General features: G+C 40.1%; 1 protein-coding gene across 3 annotated transcripts in view; it reads right to left on the bottom strand.

Moving 5' to 3' along the window:
• The window catches only part of Fhl1 (four and a half LIM domains 1), a 75,941-nt gene that overhangs the window by 44,128 nt on the left and 12,002 nt on the right, over positions 1-19,811 (bottom strand). The window contains exon 1 of one of the 3 annotated variants that reach the window (XM_046468155.2): positions 14,024-14,151. The exons of 1 other annotated variant lie outside the window; for it this stretch is intronic. The gene's annotated coding sequence lies outside the window, so the exon portion shown is untranslated. Of the gene's footprint in view, positions 1-13,788; positions 13,841-14,023; positions 14,152-19,811 lie in introns of those variants that run through there. One more of the 3 variants, XM_046468157.2, reaches the window with a different exon arrangement.

Here is a 19,811-nt window from a genome sequence, read left to right as displayed (position 1 = left end):
TTGGCAAAAGAGAATGGGCCACCTTATGGAACCTCTTCCACATTTTTTATGAACCAAGCTACAAGGTATCTTAGAGATGATCTAGTCCAATTCCCTTTTTATAAACTGAAACCCTGAGTAGAGAATTGATTTGCCCAGAGGATCAGATGGTTTGTGGCAGAACTCTGGCTAGGATTCAAAATTGCCGATTCTCCTCACTACCATCACCCCACCCAGTTCAATATACCCTCTACTACATCTTTGATGCTTCTCTAACAGCTTCTCAGAGTGAACATTCCTTGCTTGAAGTGATCACAATGTTTTAATATTCCCCACAGCATCTAGCCCACCCAACAACGAGCCTTGAACATTAGGGTGAGCACTTCATAAACATTTGTTGATTAGATTTTATGAAGTACTTAGCCCCATACTTGTCAAAGCTGAGTCTGGCACTCTGTGAACCATTCCATTATGCCATGCCAAATGGGCAGCTCTGCTTCAATCAAATGGCCATAGAATAAATCCTTCACATCAGCGTGCATGCTGCCATTATCTGCTATAAGGACAATGATAAACACATAAAGAAAAATTATGGGGGTTTTAAAAGTAGCACGAATGATAACCAAGTTTATATGGTGACACAATTCAACTTTCATGTTGTATATGTCAGATAACCTTCACAAAGTACCTACAGACCATTTTATACCTAACAAACCACAGCAGTAAAAATTTGAATGTTAGAAAATTATGAAGTACAGTGTGAAGCTCTGGTAGTTTAAATACTTTGGTCAATATTTTTCCAAGCTGAGGCCCTCCTTATTCCTTAACAGATAATTAAAAATATAACTGGAATAATGTTAAAAAAAAGTAGAGGAAAGGGAAAATTAAAAATGACAAAATGGGGTTGGGGTTGTGGCTCAGTGATAGAGTGCTTGCCTAGTGTGAAACACTGTGTTTGATCCTCAGCACCATATAATAAACATAAATAAGCAAAACAAAGGCATTGTGTCCATCTACAACTTTAAAAAGTGCCAAAATGTAAGCAAGAAGCAGGTTGGTGAGTAGCAAGGGGGTAAGATGCTGCTGTCATACACCCACCCCCAAAACCATCATCACTATGCCTCCCCAGTCCTTCCAAGTACAGTCAGCCCTCTATATCCATAGGTTCTACATCTACAGATTCAACCAACTGTAGATGGAAAATGTTCAAAAAGATTGCATCTGCACTGAACATGTACAGACTTTTCTTATCATTATTCCCTGAACAGTATAACAACTGTTTACATAGCATTTACACTGTATTAGCTACTTGAAATTATCTAGGGATGATGTGAAATATACAGAAGGAAATGTGTAGGTTCTATGCAAACACTGAACCATTTTATATAAGGAACTTAAGCATCTGAAAATTTTGGTATCCAAAGCAGGGAAGGGGGGTCGTGGAACTAATCTTCCAAAGATGCTGAGAGATAACTATACTTCCAGCAGCCAGGGAATATGACTCTGCTGCGCCTCATGTGTAACTTAGCCTATCTCTACCTGTGAAACAAATGCATTCTGAGTTGGCCAGATCATTAGTTTTGCCATATTTCTGATTCGCAGGAACTGCTGTCAAGACAAGTCAGTAAAAGAACTTGGTATCAGCTGTGAAGGTGAATAAAAGGAATGTAGTGGTGTTGCCACCATTTGTCTCACCACTGCCATCAAGTGACTGGCTCTTGGCTCCTGAACTGGAACCCCCAGTCTCCATCACAGACTGTGACTCAAGGCAGAGGCTATTTTGGTCACCCCTTTGTCCTTCTCCCTATTAAAATCTGTTGCTTCTAACACAGGTAGTGCCACATATAGTAACCAGGCAAGCAGTGAAATTAAAAAAATAAATAAATAAAACTTTGTCTAATAACAGATATAACAAGATTTTATATATTATATATTATACATTATATACCTAATACATATATTATGTATATATAATATACATACATATATATGATCCATATATAAAGAATTACTTCCAAGGTACAAAATAAAATTTAACAACTTAAACAGAAGTGTATTCTAAAACCAACTCCTCCATTTATTAGTATATTTTCAGACAAATATATGAACTAAGAATTTTTCTCCCCTGGGTCTTACCACATACCTGATGGGGTACATTTCATGGATACCTACTTTAAATGCTCATTACATTCTTGGTTACCCCTTTGTCTTGTAATGACAACTTGTCATTTTTTTCTCTCCCTCTTCCAGGGATTTTCACATCACCACAACATCTGCTTGTTTCCTTTCTCAGTTTCAGTGGCCCTCATAGACCCAGTCACCACCCTTACTACCATCTACCACAGAATGCTGGGGTTTTTACAATATTTTTTTAGTTGTAGTTGGACACAGTACCTTTATTTTATTTATTTATTTTTATGTGGTGCTGAGGATTGAACCCAGGGCCTCACACGTGGTAGGTGAGCTCTCTACTGCTGAGCCACAACCCCAGCCCTAGAATGTTGTTTTTATAGCCAACTCAGAAAAGCAATACATACTTGTGGTTGCTCCTCAGAGTTACCCAGTTCAATATATAAAAACCACTTACATTAGCACCTATAAAATCTTAATCTTGTCACACACATTTACAGTAGAGCTGGCGATACTAACTGCATGGAGGTACTCGTGTCACATGTCACACAAAGCCTTGGGCCCAAAGCAATCAAACTGACCTGGATATTAGTTCAGGGATACGGGATACTGCTGCTAGTGATACCACAAATGCTAGGGTCAAAAAAAGGCTCACTGGCTTGAAGGGCAGGAAAGTGACCGATCAAGAGTGGGATTCCACTTCACTGCAAAGATGGCATAATGTCCCAGTGGGTGGCAGACAAAGAAAGTCCCAAACCAGTGTTCACAGTGATACTTCCACTGAGTACTGTACCACTAGGCAATATTTGACAATACTGGCTAGCTCTTGTGGGATCTCGTACCTTCCCCTTCCAGGAGCCTATATCATAAGTTATGTTACTTATACCGAAAAACAAACACCAGACTTTATAAGGTAATAAGAAAGATGCCTTACATGTTCTTTGTATTCCTGAAACCCAAACAAATGGAGGGATATTGTTGGTTTTTGTTTTGTTAACATACTTTACTTTGTGAGAAGCTTTCGTGTTACAGAAAAACTGAATACAAGGTACTCACAGTTTCTATAAATCTCCTCAACACTTCCCTCTCAGTTTCTCCTATTATTAACATCTTGGATTGGTGTAGTACATTTGCCACAAATATTAATGTTATTACACACTGAAGTCCATAGTTTGCATTAGGGTTCAATCTTTGTGTCAAACATTTTCTGGGTTTTGACAAATGTTAAAGGGGTTTTAAATACCTGTACAGGACATTCTGGGGAACAATAAATCCCCATGCCTTGAGACCATTTTAATTGCTTTAGCTTTGTCAAAGGAAGTTATCATGTAATCATTCACTTATTTTTAGCAATCTATGGTGTCAGAGAACTATGATAACATAGCCATCAAAAACATTCTACTTTGATTATTCAAAATCTGTCTTTTCACAATTCTCCAACTTCTAGTATGGCTCCAAACTTAAAAGGTATCTGAAAATTTGATTGGATCACAAAATGAAAAGTAAGAAATATAGACACCAAGATGCTATCTGACATGTTAGAATCAGTTTGCTGCCCAGTCTGGAAATGCTGATAAAAAATGGATTTGTAATAAAAAAAGCAGAGCAGTTTGAGAGAAGTAGCATCAGGAGACAGGAAATACAGAGGACAAAAGTTAGGGAAGGAAGAAAGAACAAACAGAAACAGTAGCTATCAGGAATGGCAGAATGAAACTAGATACAGGCCAGAGCAATAGCAATGAAACAGTCAAGTTTTAGCCTTTTAATTTTTTGAGGGGTGAGAGGGAAAAGGACAAGCTGTATGTGTATGTGTGTGCGTGTGTATGTGTGTGTATGTATGTGTAGGTGGAGGTACACATACACTGCCATGTACCGCATAACATTTCAGTCAATGATGGACTGCAGCATATATGACAGTGGTCCCATAAATTATAATAGAGCTGAAAAATTCCTATTACCTAGCATTTTGTTTTCTATGTTTAAATTCACAAATACTTCCCATTGGGATATGATTGCCTATAGTACTAAGTAAGTAAAATGCTGTGTGGGTTTGCAGCCTAGGAACAACAGACTTTACCATATAGCCTAGTAATCAATAGGCTTCACCATATAGCCATGTAGTAAGCTGTATCATCTAGGGTTGTATAATATGCTCTTGTGTATGAACAATGTTGAAATCGCCTAACAACATATTTCTAAGAAAACAGACCCTTTATTTAGTAATGTATGACTTATAGATGGTTTTATCTTAAAAGCAAACATAAAGCAAAATTGAGATTATTTTAGTTTTTCCTGCTTTTAGAAGATTTGACATCTCACTGAACTTGAGAATTACATATTCTTCTCTCCTGTTTATCAGAATTGTTTCTTTCTTAGCTGTAATTTCCCTTCAATCCAAGTATGTAATGAGACAATCTGCTAAGCAGTTTACTTGAAAGCAATTAGAAAAAGATTCTAGAAAATCAACACCTAGAAATCTTTTGTAATATTATTTTATTTTAAACATAGAGAATAATATTGTATTCTGAAAGCCATGCATGATGGTATACAACTGTAATCCCAGCAACTTGGGAGGCTGAGGCAAGAGGATTGCAAATTCAAGGCTAACTTCAGCAACTTAGTGAGACTGTCTCAAAATAAATTTTTTAAAAGGGCTGAGGTGTGTACCTCAGTGTTAGAGTACCACTGGGTTCAATTCCCAGTACCACAAAATAGTGGTATGTATTTGTGTATATGTGTGTGAGTATTTTAGACATAAATCCAGTCCTTGTATAAAGGAGAATTCACAAAATTTTCAAAGCTAGTTCGAAAAGTGACTCTCACACAAAAGCAGATCAGTGGGATCCTGAGGACAAGGAAAGAGGGAAAAATATACTACAAAGGGGGCACAGGGAAACTTTGGGAGACTAAAAAACTGCATATCCTAACTATGGCACTGGTTTTGTGGATATATACATCTGTCAAAACTCATCAAATTGAAGGCATTAAATGGACACAGTTTATACATAAATGATGCTAAATAAATATTTTTAAAGTAGCTCTAACAAAGGCCAGCTGTTTTTAAGTACAAACTTTTACCACTTCATATTAGTTTGACTGCTTGGTTTCCTTCTTTAGTATGATTAGTTGTGCTTACTATATTGGAAAGTTCCTTTCCATTTATTCCTTAAGAGGTAGAGCTGGGCTGGGGTTGTGGCTCAATGGTAGAGTACTTGCCCAGCACATGGGAGGCATTGGGTTCAATCCTTAGCACCACTTAAAAATAAATCAATAAAATAAAGGTATTGTTTCCATCTATATAAATTCCATCTATATAAATTTAAAAAGAAGCAGAGTTTCTTGTGGCCCAGAAGGCAACTGGTCTAGGGTTTGATAACTTGCATTTATCTTAGTATCTGGAGGTATAGGATTGTTAAGACACTTTATTAAAGGACCTTTTTGGCTGGGTGCGGTGGCACATGCCTGTAATCCCAGCAGCTCTGGAGGCTAAGAACAGGAGGATCATGAGTTCAAAGCCAGCCTCAGCAATGGCAAGGTGCTAAACAACTCAGTGAGACACTGTCTCTAAATAAAATACAAAAAACAGGGCTGGAGATGTGGCTCAGTGGTTGAGTGCCCCCGAGTTCAATCCCTGGTACCAAAAAAAAGGGGGGGTGGTCTTTTTGGATTCTGACTGAGGACTTCGATTATTTTATCATTTTCAGCATTTAAAACTACAACTATTTATGGGGTACTTCTTAGAAATTTGTGTGAAAAAAACATTTTGTTAATTTGAAAACCTAGACCCATGACTATGACTTATCAATATAAAAAGTTGTGGGCTTTATAGTTTACACGTGTGCCTCTCTTTGTGCGTATAATCCTTAAGTCTTTGAGAAACCTTGAGGGGAACTCATTATTTTAGTTCTACTGGACACATGAAAGTACATATGATTTATTATACTTATAGGCAGATGCTAGCAATCAGCTTCATAAACAGGAATGGCATATAGAACTAGGCCTGTCAGAGTTCATTGAAAGACCAACCCTTAATGTCATCCTAATAAATCAGACATTTTAAATCTGACAGGAGCCAAGTAGCCTTAACCACACTCTAAAATTGAAGGCAAGTGAAAAGACTTATTAACTAATCAAGTGGACAGATTTAGTTTCGTACTTTCCTTATCAAAACAACTTTGCCAATAAAACCTCTGCATTCCTAGCTATCCTTAATATAGAAAAGTAAATTTAAAACCTTGTGGCTATTACAAATATTCTGGTTAGGATATATATGGAACATTTTGTGTCTTGAAATATGTGTAACATTTTATGTGGGTAAATAAAATATAAATTTGACAAGCAGTAAAGTGATGATAAGAATTATCATTTCAATTGTTCTTTCCTTTCACTAGCTTTAACTGTGTTTGAAAAAAATTGTCCATATCCATCTTTATTTGTGCATTTTATGTATAAAGTAGTTCAAACATGAGGTACATGTACATCTCAATAGTTTAAATTTGGAGGAAGATCCATTTTTAGTAGAAAATAGAGTATACCATAGGAAGCTGAGAAGAGCTGACTACTTACTGGTGATGTACATATTTATTAGCAAGTAGTAATGATGAACAGGGACAAAAATTGTTTTCAAAACACACCCCCTAGGCAAAGGAACAATGTTCTCATTTGTTCAAATAGTAAGCCCTTATCAGTGAGTATCCTATTCATTATTCCACATAGCTTTAGCATTTCGGGGACCCTGGCAGTAAGAAAGAAAAAAGGCAAAGTAGACAAAAGAAAAGGACCCAGAGAGCTACATAAAGAAATGAAGAGGAACAAGGCATAAGGGAAGGAAAGCTAAGGAAGTTTTATTAAAAGAGTGTAAGATTAAAATAAGTGTTATGTGTACATGTGTATGTTTTAATGACACTGTACTGCCAGCATTTGCTATAATTTAACTTTCTATCCAGATTTCCAAAAATGCAATCGTTAAAACCCCTTTCCCACAATTTCAACAGACATCTCATTTTATAGAGCAATAGTCCAAATAGTGGTTTTCCAGGTTACCATGTCTAAAGACTCTTAAAGTCATCTTTCATTTTCATACTTGATATGCCTTTGTACTTGTCCCAGAAGTCAGGGGAAATTAAAGTGAGGGCTAGATGAAGGCAAGAAGTTCACTATCACTAATGTTCAATTTCAATTCAGCAAGTGATATGAAAAATTCCTGAACAGCTCACAATTGTTTTGATCATTTTCTAAAATTAAGATGTATCTGGGCTTTTGGTATCCTTCAATACAGTTAATATACTTCCACCACAAAAACTTATTCTTTTTGAGGGGTGAGCCACCAGAAAGTTCTTGTTTATGAAAAGTATTTAACTGCAAAACACAAACTGACCTGTGTATAGAGAAGAGCAAAAAATCCAAACTGCAAAAAAATTTAATCTGGAACCATGACACATTATATGACCTTGATTCAGGTGCTTGACCTCATTCAGTCTCTTGTTTCCTCTTCTGTAAAATGAAGGGAAGGATGGGGACAACCCCTTCTAGCACTGTATTTCTATTAATCAAGTTGAAAGAGGAGAAATGTGAAGAAGCCAACCTTAAGCTTCTTTAGATAGATGTCACAAGGAAGCCATAGTGTGGTTCTCTACCTCCCTGGCAGCTTTTCCATTTCACTCACATTGTGATCATGACTCTATCTAGATATGCAGCAATGATTTGAAACCTCTTTTGGTAGTCTCAAGAAACCTTAGAATACATTTATAAATTGGATACTTTGTAATGATATTGAGTCCACCATTAAAAAATGACTTCATTTTGAAGATATACAAAATATTGTCACTAATTTGTCACTAAGGGTGTGGATTATGCCTGATTTTCCTTTTCTTATTTAGGGTTTTCTACACTTTCTGCATTTACCTACAATGAAAAAGTACTACTATTATTGTTGAAAAATTAGATTTTCCAAAGAATGTGTTCAAGTTTTGCCAGATCCCTCAAATATACTCGAAAATCAGTGGGGGGTAGGCCTGGGGATGAAGTTCAACTGTAGAGAAGTCGGCCCTGGGTTCCATTCCCAGTGTCACAAATAAATTAAATAAATAAATAAAGTAAAGCCAGTGGGTGGGGGATACAATATCAGGCAGCATCACCACGTGTGTCTATACACAGCAGTTGATTACCCAAATAGCTGAGTGCTACAGTCAGAATCAGGACATTATTATTATAATCAGAATCTATAGCTCACAGTCCAATGTGGAAATCAAAACATGCATTTTATCTAAATAACAGTTTTTCTTTGCAGCATTCTGGCCCTTGAGAATCATGGTTAAAATTCCTTTCCAAAGTAAATGAAATGAAACATGAGGTCCATTTTTTGCATGTGCTTATGTGTGTGCACGCACACACACACGCTTTCCAGACAAAATGTATTATTGGACTTTTAAAATTTTTTCTTCTTTTTATGCTCTAAAACAAAACACATAAAAAGTTAAATATTTAGCTTTCAAAACAAAACACCCCCATATAGATACACACGTATCAATCTGATGATGTTTATTATCAAAACAACTTCTATAGCAAATACACACATTTAAATTGTGTAAAAAGAATTCAAAATGAAATACTGTCATTACTGAGTTCTATATAACAGTTCTAAGGAAAGCAGAAGGTGAGCTTCTGAAAGGATATAAACACTGGTAACTTCCAGATTAAAGGCTATCAAAGCACTGCCTGAAATTTTCAGGTAAGAAAGAAAATGAAGATCTCTTAAAAAAAAAATTCCATGGTGAATACAATTCTCATCAGTTGAGAAAAGTACAGAAATTTACCTCTCTAGTCTCTATCTGAATATAGCAAAATCCATTGTTGACTACATATTACCTCTGAAATTACCTTTTACTCCACTCTCACCACCAGGCTCCTCAACTCACCACCAATCTTTACAGCAAGTAGCAAGACAATGACTTAGTCATGGGACATCAATTCAAATCCCAACTCTGTCACTTATAAATTGTGCAGTCTAATCTTCCTCCCTCTCATCTGTAAAATGTGCATCATAACTACCATGCAGAGTTTCTATGAGGATCAAATTAGATAATTGGTGTAAATTCAACCAGTATACTTTCTGGAACTACAGCAGGCATTCAATTAATGTTGATCCCCCTTTACCCCTTCTCCTGCCACTTACTCCAAGATTGATCAAATTTAACATTCATGATTTTAATTACTCTCAACAAAGCTCAATGGTATATAGGACATGCAGCAATTTTCACTTTAAGTAAGATTTTGAATGGTGTATGCCACAAGGGAGACAGTATGAAATTGTGCTCAAAACCGTAACTTGACAGGACTAAGTAATCTTAATTTTGGTCTCTATTTCCAACCTTGAGAGCTGTGAGACCTAGGGAAATTAATTTTACCTCTCTGAACCCAGTTCTTCACTTGTAAAATGAAGAGAATAGACAATGTATACAAGCTTCTGGCACACAGTGCCATAAATGGTAGCTGTTGTTATTCTAATTTTTCAGATCAGTGTGCAGGACTAGTCACTTTTAAGACTAGCCAAGTGAGCTCAGCCAAGTACTCAGTCACATGAACACACTGTTATTGTTCTCTACTCTCCTGGAGTTATGTTTTACTGCATTTTGTAGAGGAAATTACATCAACCTTGGCTTCATTGACATTTCATTACTTCTTTGTTGTGGGGTGCTGCCCTGTACATTCTAGGATGTTTAGGCAGCATCCCTGGCCTCTACCAACTAGATGCCAGTAATTGCATCTGGCAAAAATGTCTCCTGGATACTGTCCAAAGACTCCTGTGTGGCCCAGTCCCCCGGTGGAAAAAAAATCCCTGGTCTAACATGATCCACACACAGGGGTATTCTCTAAGATCTCAGGAGGTAACCTTGCAGAAAAATCCAAGGTTTAATTGAGCTATTACTTAGTACTATTTACTCTTCTGGGCTTCATCATGTATTATTATCCATAATTCAAACCTTGCCACAGAAAAATAATATGTGGGGGGAGGCTTGGTCTGAAGTCAGAACATGCTTTAAATCACAGGAAGGGATGCTGGCTATTCACTTTTCACTACTCTTATTCTATATAGTGACACAAACCTGAATTTTAAAAAATCTGTTATGTCCATTTGCTTTATATAAAATTTATCTTTACATACACATTGTGTATGTAAATCAAATTACCACTCTATACCCCATAAATATGTACAATAATGTGGATTAAATATTTTAAAAAGAAAGAAAAGAGCATACAATTCAAGATAACTTATACACCATGTTACAGTTTTCCCTCATTATGAACATGGGATCAGTTCCAGAACACCCTATGTATACCAGATTCCAGATGCCCTTGTGTAAAATGACATAGTATTTGCACATAACCTATACACATCCGCCTGTATACATCCTGTGTGCATCAAATCATCTCAATTACTTAAAATGCCTAATATGATGTATATTCATGTAAATGGTTGTTATATTGTATAGGGAATAATGACAAGAAAAAAACTGTAAATGTTCAATAGAGATGTGATCTTTTTCCCAAATATTTTTAATTGTTGGTTGGTTAAATCCAAGGATACAGAGGGATCAACTGTATTACCTAAAACAAAAAAAGTATGTCTTTGTTGGGAAGGTGAGGCGGAATTTATGCAGTGAATAAGTCGCTAGAAAGAAATGACTTCACTATTTGTGTCCTTGAAGCATGTTAAATGTGTATACAATTACTACATTAATGTCCAAATGACCCCAGACATCTCTCGATTACTCACAATAGATTCATTGTCCATTTTTTTGTTTTAATAAACACACCAGAAAGGCAGGAGCCATTTTTTTATCCACTGTGTATGCCCACACCTAGCAGGAGAGCCTCCACCAGAGGTAACTCAGTAAATGTTTGTTGAATAAACGAATGGTCATACATATACTCTTACTTAATTAAGTACTCTGTTGACACACACACATACACACACACATACACACACACAAAAAAAATCTTTCTTTGCTTTTGTGCAACAGGAGCTGAAAGACCTCTTAAGAGAAAATAATTACAATCTACTCCCTTTTACCCCAAATCCAAAGTGAATAGTTCAATTTAAAAAAAAAAGTGTAGGCAAAAGTTGGGGAAAGCAGCCAAATAGATAAGGCCTAAAGTTCAAGCAAGCAGGAACATTTGTTCAACTCCCACAAGGTTATAAAAGCCAATGTTGCTGGCACCAGGGGGAAAAAAGGGAGGGGTGGGGCAGAAGGGAACCCAGAGGTGGAGAGAAGGAAAACAGGGATCAGTCTCAGGAGATTAGTTGCCATTCCTTCAATAAATGGCTATATTTCTAAACTGTTCAAACTTCAGAGGTGAGGGGGATTTTCTCACACAAAGCCTTGACTTACAAATTACTTTTCCAAGGGACATTGGCAAAATCTTTGAGAATGTTTAGAAAGATCATTTGATCATACTTTTGCTAATTTCTGAAATTCCTTTGTATTTTTCCCTCATATCCCATGGGGAGAGCAACAGGTTCTCAAGAAAACAGGTAAAAGACATTCCCTTTACCCCTTCTTAAGGCCCACTTCCCACCAACATGTTGGTCTTCATAAAATATCTTAACATTTTCAGCATTTTATTCCTCAGAAGGCAAAAAAATTGGACCTGTATTGCAAAACCATGTTATTTTTCAGATGGTTGTGTTTGTACAGAATGCAAATCAGACTAGCAATGGTACATACAACAGCATAAATAAATGCATTTTCACCCATCTTTGTAACCCAAACTCTATTTCCACTTTAATGTTTTTAGAAAATTATCTTTTTCAAGTGACCTATTGCCCCGATATTGTACAAGAGGAATTTTACCAATTTAAATCTTTTTAAGTTTCACTCAAAGATCTAGACTTGCTTGAAAAAAATATTTTCCTTTTCCAAAAATTAAATATCAGAATGGTAACCTAGAATTTTAAAGCACCATATAAGGTTACAGAATCTATATGGTAGTCTTAGACTATGTACTTACTGTGAGGTGGTTTGGGAAAATCATGACCTAAGTAGCTGACCAATTTCCTGTTGCATAAAAATTATATTTGCCCTTAAAAATGTTAAATAAGCAATTTTAAAGACCGAAGGTAAAGACTAGATTGGAACCTTATGTAACCAAAATGCAAAAGCATTATTGCTCCACCACATTAAAGGCTGATGTCTTTTTAATATAGATTCTTCTTAAGTAACTATAAGCATGGGTTTCCAAAGGCAAAGCTACCATCCCAGAAGCCCTTGCTTCTTCAGTATAAGGAACCAGGAGGACCCCAATGCCATTCCTGAGGAGGAGCTCGGGTGCTAAAGCTTTACAAAATTCCAAGGGGCCTATAATTCAAACTTGTGCTATTCTGCAAATGTTCACATTTCCAAGGAACAACATTAACATTTACATTAAAACTGTCTTAATCAAGATATCGAAAAATATTCCTGGTGTTCTATAAGCTTGCCATATATTTGATAACCCAGAGAAGAATTACAAGCAATTACAAAATGATGGCTTCAATTAGGAAAACTGGATCTGTTCCAAATTCAAATCAAAGGGGGCTCAGATAGTCCCGATGGAATAATTTAAGTGAATAATACAGGGGATTTCCAGCAAAGACATGCGTTTATCCTACTATTTCTCCTCTTCTGAAAGCCAAGAAAAATGCTACAATGATGTACCTCTTACCCTTCAGGAAATTCAAGAACCAAACCTGCTATCCCGTTAATAGACCTTGTTCTCTCCTTTTCCCAAGGGGGTCTCCCTAGTACAGGGTTTTTATTGTAAAGGGCAACCAAAACAAACCTGAGAAACTCGCCTAGCCCCAAACGCAGAAAATAATATAGCACTGAACACGAACCACACACAGCGTTTCCCTTAGCCTCGCTGATTTTCAAATCTCTACCTACTCCTGGAAGACTAAGAGGCCCAGAAGAATGGAAGAGAAAGAGAAACTTCGAAAGCAGAAACCTTTCCCCCAGAACCTAGATTAGACGGCACCTTGTAGGGATTTCAAGCTTTTTGAGACTGAAAGGTCACACCCTGCGGTTTTGCAAACCCACCTTCTAAGGCTCAACCTGGTGACACAACCTTAATCTTGGCTTCTCTAGGTTCCACGCTGGATTTGAAATTCCCCACTCTTCCCACCCCCATTTCCCCAGCCCCTGCCATCCCCTTGAAGAGCAGAACCACAGCGGGCCCTCCCCCACTCCTCCACGCTCTCTGCACCCCACCCCCACTCCTTCCACCCCACCCCCAGCATCCCCGACGAGAAAGCCACAGCTAGCCCCCTCACTTCCATTCCCTCTCATCCCCACCCGTTATCCCCATGGAACAAACCAAGGGATGTCCCCCACCTCCTACCCCTCCCAACAGCCGCCATCCCTGATGGGGAAACCAAGGGAGCCCCCACTTCATATTCACCCTCCCCCCACCACCCGGGTAGCTATCTTTGAAAAAACCAAAAGGTGCCCCCACCTAGCCCGACTCCCACTGCCCGCCAACCTTGGTGAGAAACACCAGGACCACGTTCACTCCCTCCCCATCTCCACCCCCCAGAGGAAAACGTGGAGAGAGCCCCCATTTTACTCCCGCCCCCCACCCCCGTTCTACTCCTTCCTCATCTCCCAGTGGCGAAAGCCCCAAGGAGGCCGAGGCACGCACCCCAGGGGACCTCCCAGTCCCTCATCCCGCACCCGGCAGCACGGGGTGCCCCAGATGCGGCGAGGCCGCCGAGGCCCGAGGCCGCAGGTACCCAGCCCCAGAAGTCCAGGCAACCGGCGCCGCGGGGACCAGCCTGGAGCGGCGACGGCGGTGGCGGGGCAAGAGGGCAGCCGCTCCCCCGGGACGGGGGCGGGAGGCACACACGCATGCACACGCGGAGAGAAAGCGGGCTTACTGCCTGGGGATGCTCGCCCGCGCAGCTGTCTCGGTGGCGGCGGCGGCCGCTGCCTGCACCGAAGCCGAAGCGCAGCGGCGGCGGCGGCGGCTGCGGACTGAGCCCCCTCGGCCGGGCGCTGGATGTAGGGCGCGGGAGGGACGGGAGGGGAGGGGCGCGCGCAGGGAGGCGGGAGGGAGGGGGAAGAAGCGCGCGCGGGGGCGGGTGCGGCCGGCTGGGGCGGGGCTGGGCGCGCGCCAGCCCGGGCTCTGCCCGCGGCGCGGGGGCTGCGGTGCGGGGTGCGCGCGCGGGAGCCGGCCAGGCGGGGGCGGGGAGGGGGCGCTCGCCACGCACCCGGCGCAGCCTCGTGTCCCAGGCTCAGGAGAGGCCCGGCTGCCTGCGAAGCGCGCGCGCGAAGAAGCTGCGGGGAGGTGGTGGCGGGCGCTTCCCCGAGGACCCGCTAGCGGCCAAAGGCGGAGAGGAGGGTGGGCTGGGGGCGCCCGGGACCCCCTCCCTTGCGCCTCAGGCCTTCGTAGGCTGGCGGGGAGTCACGAGTCACTGCCGGCAGCCGCGGCCAGGACCGGGGAGGTGGGAGCAACAAAGAGAATAGGCGAGGGTGGCGTCTCGCCTCGCCAGGGGCCCCGGTAACCTGCGCACCTCCTGCAGAGCGGCGCGGGTCTGGAGTGCACTGGTCTCAGCCCCCTACTGCGCAACCCCGCAGTTCAGAGCCTGGCTGAAGGACTCACCGACTACCCCTCCCTGTAATAACTAGCTGGAGGGCATTAAAGGAGCCAGGTCCTTAAGCCTAGTGCCACCACCCTGAGGGCTTTACATCGTTCAGAAACACTAATGGCCGAGCTGCGCGTGGCGACTCATTCATTCATTTCGCTGAGCCCTCACCGTGTGCCAAGCGCTGTGCCTGACGCTGGAGATACAGCGCAGTCAGGCAGACACTATCGCCTTATCCTGGGATCTTGAAATCTAATTTGGGAGACAGACTATAAAGAAGTGAGAAGATAGTCACATTTGTATACAGCTGTGCATGCAGGAAGAGGGGGGTGCAAATAATGTGGTCAGGAAAGGAGGAGGTGGCATTTAAGCTGAGCCCTGAAAGATATGAAAGAAGCAACCATTTGAGGGGAAATCAAGGAAAAGCTTTCCAGTAAGAGCAGATGTAAGAAAGCCAGAAAGGGAGCAAATCTCGATAACTTGTAACTAAAAGGTGGTGATTGCGGTTGGTGCCAGGAGAGCTGGGGAGAGTAGCAGAATGTAAGGCTGAACAGGTTGGTAAGATCAGATTGTGGACTGCATCCTGGTCCTTATTTGAGGCCGTTTTATTCCAAAATCAATGAGAGGCCATTGAATGGATGGCTTAACCCTGGAGCATGATATGATCTGATTTATATTTCTTTTAACTGTTTTTTCCCCTTTGGGGATGATTGTAGATTTTCATGTATTTGTAAAATAATACCAATTCCTTGTGCCCTTACCCAGTTTTCCTCAGCTTAAATTGCAAAATGAAACTACAATATCACAACCAGAATATGAACATTAGTACAACCTTCAGATCTTATTTAGATTTCCCATTTTACCTTAATTCATTTGCATGTGTCTGTTCTATACAAATTTATCACTTGCATCAGCTGTGTATCCACCACCACAGTCAATAAAACAGCTCCATTTTACAAAGATCCCTTCAATTGCCCTTTTATAGCCACAGCATCACCCCAGTTTCCTGGGAGTCCTTTACCAATATCAACCACTAATCTCTTCACCAGTTCTGTAATTCTGATATTCCAAGGCTGTTATGTAAACCAGGTGTGGTGGTGCACTCTTGTAACCCCAGTTACTCAGAAGGCTAAGGCAGGAGGATCAAAAGTTCAGGGCCAGTCTCAGCAACTTAGTGAGACCCAGTCTCAGAATTTACAAACAAACAAAAAAATGTAAGGTTTGGGGATGTAACTCAATAGTAGAGTCCTCCTGGGTTCCCAGCACTGCAAAAAAAAAAAAGAAGAATGTTATGTTAATGAATAATAATACTGTATAGTCATCCCTCAGCAGCCACAGGGGATTAGTTCAAGGATCCCCTTTGGATACAAAAATCCACAGATGCTCAAGTCACTTATATAAAATGTCATAGTATTTGCACATAACCTATGCACATCCTCCCATCCACTTTAAATCATCCCTAAATTCCTTATAATACCTAATATAATGTAAATGATACTATGGTTGTTATAGTTTATTGTACAAAGAATAATGGCAAAGTCCATAGATGTTCAGTACAGACACAATTACTTTTCTGCAGATTCAGAACCCACCATAATGGAGGGCCAGCTGTACACATTTTAATATTGCACATATCCACTCAGCTTGATTCCCTTGAATTTCACCCAAATTGTTGCATGTATCCATAGTTCATGTTTTTATTACTGAGTAGTATTCTAGATCAGATTTATCTTTTGAAGTCCTCCTTGACTACTGTGTGAAGAATGGTTCAGAGGAACCATAACCAGGAAACTAGCTAGGAATCTTTCCAATAATCTTAATGAAAACTGACAATGGTTCAGATCAAGTTGGTGCCAGTGGAGGTAAGTGGAAGTGTTTGATAGAATAGAGCTGAAGAGGAAATTGGAGTTGAAGTAGAGACAGTATAAGGGAAGCAACGGTTTTGAAACCTTTCACTGTAAAGTGGAACAGAAATAGAGTAGAACTAAAGGTTTAGTAGGGATTAGGGGATGTTTCCCTTCTCTCTTTTGAATTTCAAAAATGGAAGTCTGTTTATAAACAGTTTATGGACAATCAGTTGGGAGGTGCTGGTGAGGTATGAAAGAGAAGACTTTACTAAAGGAGTCAAGTCCAGAGGTAGCATAAGAGTTGAATTCAAGGAGAGGATTGGCCGTCAGTCTGGAAAAAGACTTTCTCAATTGTAAGGAAGACCATGGAGGTGGAAGGTAGGCCAGCAGTGTGTTTAGATCAAGCTAATAAGGTCTGTTGACTCTTATCTTCCCACAGCTCACAAACTGGGTGGTGGCTTCTTTTACCAGAGATAAGTCCCCTTCTCTATCCTGGACTTAGCCCTTCTCTTTTCCCATTCTGAGCATTAGAAGCACTCAAGTTCTGTCTTTCTGGGATCAAGAGAAGCCCCATTACACATTGCCTAGGAAAAGAGGAGCCATCCATGCCTCCCACCATTACAGAAGATAATGAACAATCAGCTGTGCTGCAGATAACTCCCCTGAATACCAGCCCTGTGCCCAGCCTAAAATAAATGGCCAAGGAGCACCCAAGACTCTCTGTCAAGGAAACGACCATAAAGAATGGTCTGGCCATTCTTTAGCACTCAGTATTAGCTGTGGTTCATTCTTCCAAAATCCCCTTCTTTTCTTCCTCCATACCTTCCCTCCTTCCTTCTCCCCTACCTCTGCTCTGCTCCTTGCTTCCTGCTTTCTACCTTCCCCACTTCTTTCTAACCTTCTGTAAACAGTCACATTCCTTTACTAGGTACAAGGTCGCACCTCCCACATTGTCCAAGACAAGGACAGTCCTGTTTTACTCATTTGTGTGTACCTTTAAACACTTGGTTTCCTTGGATTGGGATGCAACTTCTGGAGGTCATGGAAACACATTGTTTCATTTAAAGCATGCAAGGTACTTGTGGTATGTGTTGCCAAATAAGCAAAACAGATGAAAAGAAAGGGGTTGCACAGACTGAGAGCTTGTGTGCTATATTTTCATAATGTTTTCAGCATTAAAAAAGCAAAAATAGACTAAAATCAGTATGATCTCAAATAGGATCATTTCAGTTTCCATTGGAGCATGGAAATAGACATGAGGAGAAGGTCTTCAATTCTTAACAGCATTTAAAGCACCTTTGAAAGGAAATAATGGAATATTTATCAGCCCACAAAGCAATCAAGTCCTTTGCCTCCTCTTCAAAAAGTAACATTAAGACCATTAATTCTAAGTTATTGAAAATGTATTACATACCAGACAGTTTGCATACATAATTTTATTTACTCTCATGTTAGATACTATTATCCCCATGTTACAGATGAGGAAACTGAGGCTTAAAGAGGTTAAACAACTTTGAAGTCAGGATTAAAACAAAGCAGTGTAACTCTAGAGCCCACAGTACAAGTCAGTATACTATACTTCCAAAAAGGCTGCTTCTTAAAGGTAAGTGATTTGTTTTTTCAAAGTGGCACAGAGTCCTTCATCTTCTTTTCCCTGTTCCTGAGCATCAAGCATCCTCTTCTACAAGGGACCTCATGCTGTCAAATACGTGGTTCATTTCATGATCATGCAACATACCAATGATAGAATCCAACATAACTCTCAGGGAGTATATCTATGTCTCTGGCCAGCCTCTTTCTACTCAGATCCCATGGTCCATGAACCTGGGGTCTAGAAGGATCTTGAAATACATCTTGTATATTTCCTTCAAGAAACCTTTGGCACTGCAGTTTCTTCTGCCTGGAAACACAGTTTCAGTGACTTCCTGACCTTCTCTGTATTTCACAGGTAGCTTAACCTCAGGAGATACAAAGATAAACTGCCCCACACACCACCTACCCCCATCATGACCTATTTATTTTCTGTCTCCATTAATGGTATGGCATCCTTCAGATGCCCAAAGTAAAAACTTCCATTACTTTTGACTCCTTCACAACAAATAGGCTACCAAGTCCTATAAATTCTACTTCTGAAATAATGAAACCTTCCAACTTGCCCCTGAGCAGCTCAGGCAGAACCCATTGCTCTGATGGCACTTGATAATCATGATGTATTTGGATATTTCATATGTTTATTCCCCCCCACCTCCAGATTATAGGTTTCTTGAGGACAGACAATATAATGTGTCTTTCCTGTTTATGACTCCAGTTTCTTGGAACATGGTAGGCATTAAATTAATAATTACTTTTAAAAATATTTCATCAGAGCCAAATGCAGTGGTGCACACCTGTAATCCCAGCACCTCCGGGGGTGGAAGCAGGAGGATCGAGAGTTCAAAGCCAGCCTCAGCAATTCAGCAAGGCGCTAAGCAACTCAGTGAGACCCTGTCTCTAAGTAAAATACAAAGTAGGGCTGGGGGTGTGGCTCAGTGGTCGAGTGCCCCTGAGTTCAATCCCTGGTACCAAAAAAAAAAAAATCATCATGACAAAATGGAGAAAATAGTGTAATGAACTTCCATGCACCAAATACTCAGCTTTCACAGTTTTATCAACACATGACCAATTTTTTAATAGTCACCCTACACATTCCATCCAATGCACACACACACACTGGGCTACTTTAAATCAAATGCAAGATACTATGTGTTTCCATTAAGAAATACCTCAGTATATACTGCTGAAAGAGAAAGATTTTCTTCTACTTTTTTTTTAAACATAGGCACAACATAATTATCAGACTTAAGAGTTGTTAACTGAAGTTCCTTAATACCATCGGACTCAGGATTCAGAATTCCCTTGAGTAGCTGGGATCATAGGTTTGTGGATATCTCACAAATATTTTCATATAATTTATTCCAACCAGGATAGCCCCATTTATTATATTTGTCTATTCTCTTTTTAACTAATAGTTCTTGGATGAATGGATGGATGGATAGATGAATGAGTAAATGAGTTCTCCCTACTTTCTCTTACCCACTTCTTCCATCATTGATTTTACAAAGACCCATCCATCAGATATTAGAACCTGTTCAAACTCTTCTCTGATACTCCAGATAACAGTAATATCTCCCCTTTTCCACAGCATTTTTCATAAATGTCTATAAGATTACATTTAATCATATAGTAAAGATTTT

The sequence above is a fragment of the Marmota monax genome, unplaced genomic scaffold (assembly GCF_021218885.2).
Source record: "Marmota monax isolate L192 unplaced genomic scaffold, Marmota_monax_Labrador192_F-V1.1 WCK01_AAM20220418_F8-fsc00333, whole genome shotgun sequence".
NCBI classification, from domain to species: domain Eukaryota; kingdom Metazoa; phylum Chordata; class Mammalia; order Rodentia; family Sciuridae; genus Marmota; species Marmota monax.
The sequence above is the reverse complement of the archived record's forward strand: the minus strand, read 5'-3'. Positions and strand labels throughout refer to the sequence as shown.